The sequence below is a fragment of the Sinocyclocheilus grahami genome, unplaced genomic scaffold (assembly GCF_001515645.1).
Source record: "Sinocyclocheilus grahami isolate Dianchi unplaced genomic scaffold, SAMN03320097.WGS_v1.1 scaffold325.1, whole genome shotgun sequence".
In the NCBI taxonomy this organism is placed as follows: Eukaryota; Metazoa; Chordata; class Actinopteri; order Cypriniformes; family Cyprinidae; genus Sinocyclocheilus; species Sinocyclocheilus grahami.
In genome coordinates this window covers 433,475-437,739 of record NW_015505504.1, presented here as the reverse complement: position 1 = coordinate 437,739, position 4,265 = coordinate 433,475, and the positions used below count along the sequence as shown (strand labels likewise).

General features: G+C 35.9%; 1 long non-coding RNA gene across 3 annotated transcripts; it reads left to right on the top strand.

Annotated features, from left to right (window-relative positions):
* Nucleotides 1–305: 305 nt before the first annotated feature.
* LOC107602382 (uncharacterized) lies at nt 306–1,791 on the top strand. Of its 3 annotated transcripts, none has more exons than XR_001611030.1 (3): nt 306–536; nt 1,287–1,488; nt 1,589–1,791. It is a non-coding gene; the product is annotated as an uncharacterized lncRNA (long non-coding RNA). The 3 variants fall into 3 exon arrangements; XR_001611029.1 differs by lacking the exon at nt 306–536 and adding an exon at nt 753–813; XR_001611031.1 differs by lacking the exon at nt 306–536 and adding an exon at nt 980–1,141.
* The last annotated feature ends 2,474 nt before the right edge of the window (nt 1,792–4,265 follow it).

The following is a 4,265-nucleotide window of genomic DNA, read 5'->3' as shown; positions in this document are numbered from 1 at the left end:
TTTTTCATCAATATCCATACATTTTGCTAAAGTATAGTTACTAACGTAAATATTATGAAGTACTTTCAGATGTATTTCCCGAAGTTTGCTAGATATACAAAACCGAAAGGGAAAAAAACTAGCTTTGGAAAACAAATGTTCCAGAACGTGCTTTGTGTGGCATTCTTGTGCTGTTTTGACGTGTGACGTCACGGGCGCTGCGGCTCTGTCAGATTGAGAATGAAAGGAGGCGATACAGGAGCAGAGGATGATTTATAGGATGAGCGAAATACTAAACATACACTAAGAGCAGCTAAGAAGTAAGGTTGAACGGTTTGGGAGATTCGACGCCTGCTGTTTTAGGCATTTGTAACAATCCTGGTAGTAATCCGACAATCTAGTCTTTAGAGACAAAAGCAAATGTGTAGCCTTTGCTTTATTGTTGTCGTGACTAACGCCGTTGACTTGAAGGAATCAGTTCATTTATGTCGCGCGTTTCATCCGGACTACGATAAACGTTTTATATGGTTTCCACACTGACTGGAGTGACCTTACTTGTAAGTAACTTAAGCAGATTCGTTTATCTAGACAATATCACAGTCATGATATTATCGTGCTGGATAATATCCATTAGTAGCTACAAGGTGGACTATAATGAAACGCAGATATTCATTTTGAAGACTTTTTTATACATATTGTAAAACTGTCTGTTAACGCAAGGTACTGCAGATTAGAAGATACGGAGGAACGTCATGACGACACCTGCGTAGATACGCCCGTTACAAAAACCAACCACGTGATCTCATGTTTTACAATTAACACGATGCACGGGGCGTGAGTGTTGTCTGTTTTTTTTTTCATTTCTTTGCACAAAGATCTAATAAGCGTACAATATTTTATATAATTCTTTATGAAAGATGATTGCGTTTCATTCCACGTGGTTTGTGTGATCTGCGCTAAATGTCAGAACAGCATGTTAAAACAAATAGCATCTTTGTCATTTTTAATGTTGATTTAGATCAGTGGTTTTCAAACTTTTTGATGCCAAAGGCCCCCATATGGACTGCATCGTTTTTCTGTTAGATTAACCTCCTTGCTGCACATGGTGGTCGTTTTCTCAAAAATAATAAGCCTTAATACCTAGCTGCAACAATTCCGAACGGTTTGTGGTTATTGATGAAATCATTCATTATTAGCAAGATCCTTAGATCACACCAATACTGAATCAGGCAGGATACTGAAACAGGATATACTTTTGTTTTTTATGTTTTATAATCTTCAATCTCATTTGTCTGCATTGTTTACAGGGGGCCAAAGCTGGACATGTTCTAGTATCTCATTGAGAAGCTGCCAAGCTGGACGAGTCCAGTTCTGAGTGCTCGAGAACAGACCCTACAGAAGCCGTACACCTTGGACCCATCCCGGAAGAGCAGTATGTAGGCGAAGGAACTGAGAAACCAGTGCCTCTAGCGCCACACGCCCGCTACAGGGACGCAGAAACAATCACAGGTCAGAACGTGTGTGACTGTGTGTTGTTTCATTACAGGATGCACAAGATGTACTAGTGTTGATTTTCACATCTCTGTTTCTCTCTCTCTCTCTGATATAGATGTTTGTAACAGCACAGAGCTCCCTGAGGTGGAGATTATCAGTCTGCTGGAGGAGCAGTTGCCGGTCTACAGGCTGAGGGCAGACTGTGTGTACGGCTATGAGCACGACGACTGGATCCACACACCTCTCATCTCACCCGACACACGCATAGACCTCACCTCTGAGCAGATTGAGGAAACCCTCAACTACTTTTGTGAGTGAAAGAGGCTTGTTATCATGATAAAGATTTATTACCGCTAACAGGTTTCTGTGCATCTTAAAAAGGTCTCAAAAAGTCTTAATTCACCCTTCCACTTTTTCTTTTAATTTTAAGAAAACATAAACTTTAAAGAAACATTTCTTGCACAATTAAATTTAATCAAAATTATAATTTCGTAGTACAGCTGGCAGAGGAAAGCTCCACTAGTTTGTGCTACTGGAGCTAAATAATTGCTAGAGTTACTGGTTGTCTGCAGATTCCTCTACCTTTTATCTGGTGGAGTGAGTTGTGATCTAATATTTGAGTTAAGATAATAAAACCTTTTTTCCTGGCCATATAATATGATAGTGCTGATTTTTCCAGGTTTTAAAGGACCTAGATGTAACAGAATATGTTGCTTGAGATATATCAAGGTCATTGTGAAAAATGAACTGTGTTGCCACTGACATGGCTCAGCCAGTAGATGGTGCTGGTTTCTTCTGTTTCCTGCACTGGTTTTGTCAGTGAGATAAGAGTTTAAAATAAAGTGATCTGATGTAAAGCTACGGCTGATTGCAGCCCATGTATTGTAAGCAATATTTTCTCTGGAAATAAAAAAAAAAAGCCAATATTGTGACTTGTGAACTGTACTGTAAGTTAAAACATAAATATTAGAACAAATGTTACATAATATTGTAAAAGTGTTTATAGTGAAAGATAAGCTATCATTCAAAAGTTTGGGGTCAGTAGGAATTTTAAATGTTTTTAAGGAAGTCTCTTATGCTCACCACTAGGGATGTAACGATTAACCGGTTGAAGCCGGTTGAAAATCGATTCAAATATGTGACGATTCAAATCGGTTGAGATGCTAAACAAATCGCGGTTCATTTAGGTGTAGGAGTTTATATGAATCCATGTCTGAGGGGAACTTACTGTCTTTAGAAAAGTTTAGATGGTACTTTTTCTTTTCATCTTGACTCTGTATAATGCATATTAAAGTTCATAAGTGCAGCGCTGCTTTGTTTACAGCGGAAAGCAAGGAAACGCTTTAAGCGCCACCTGCTGGCTGAGAGTGAATCTGGGTCTCATTCAGCTCGTCTGCTGTTTTTGTTTCATGCAGATATTTGCATGTATAGTTTCACAAAACTGAAGTCAAACCATTCTGTTTTTGCTTCAAATTTCGAAATTATACAATCCAATTTAGATTAAAGACTACTCATCTCTACAGCATCTTTTTTTGGATCATGGTTAAAATGCAGTGGTTGCCTCTTAATTTTAAATGGAAAGAGCACAGAGAAAGCCTTATTTTGTTTATATGAAGAGATTTATTTTATTTGTGTTATTATAGTGTTATATTTCAATTTCACAAAGAAATGTGCAGCATTTTGTCCAAGCAATAATTAAAGGACACATTTCATTTATAATTGGTCTTAAATCTAATTTTGTAAAAAAATAAAAAATCGTGAATCGAATCGAATCGTGAAATCAAAATCGTGAATCGAATCGAATCGTGGGTTGAGTGAATTGTTACATCCCTACTCACCACAGTTGCATTTTTTCAATCAAAAATAAAGTGAAACAGTAATAGTGTGAAATATTATTACAATTTAAAATAACTGTTTTCTGTTTGAATACATTTTAAAGTGTAATTTATTTCACTTAAATAAAGTTAATGCATCCTTAGTTAATTAAGAAAAAATTAAGTATTTAAAAAAAAATCTTACTGACCTTTTTCTATTATTTATTTGCACTGACCTTGTAAACAAGTTGTCTGACTTGTAAACAATGACCCATTTTGATTAGCATTCTGAGAATTGATCTAATTAACCTTTTTGCAGCCTTTATTTTTTTTTTTAAGTGGTTCTAGTTATATAACTGTTATAGATCTCCCCTCCGGTGTATCAGACATGTCGGAGTGTCTGACGCACATGCATCGACTATTGCACGATTCTAAAGTTTCTCTGATTGGCTGCTGCATGTGCCAGTGTGAAAGAGCAATAATAAGTCATTTATTTTACACTCATTCACTTACTCTTTAGAATAAATACCACCAATAATTTGTTTATAAATAAAGTTCACATCAATAAAAAAGACACAGTAATTGTATTGTTGTGTAAGATGTGAAGTGAATTTCAACACTTAATTTAAATGATAAATGTTCAATTGGATATTTGTGTACAGCTCTTGACTCAAGCCCGTCTGAATAGATCCTACTGAGTCATGTTTACTGTCTGAATCATGGCTTATATCAGCTTTCTGTGCAGACAGAATATACTGACAACGACATAAAGAATGATAATGTAATAATTAGTTCATTTTCTTTTTCTGATGGACTCTGCAATGATATTATATTTCAGTTATCTTTATTTTTCTCGTAAATGGAAAAACAATTGATATCTGCACTTAATCCTAGAGAGAATACTATGGTGGTTTCTGTTGTTAAGTACCTTTTGAATTCTTCTTTTTAAGGAAGTATTGCTATAGAATAGTATAGACT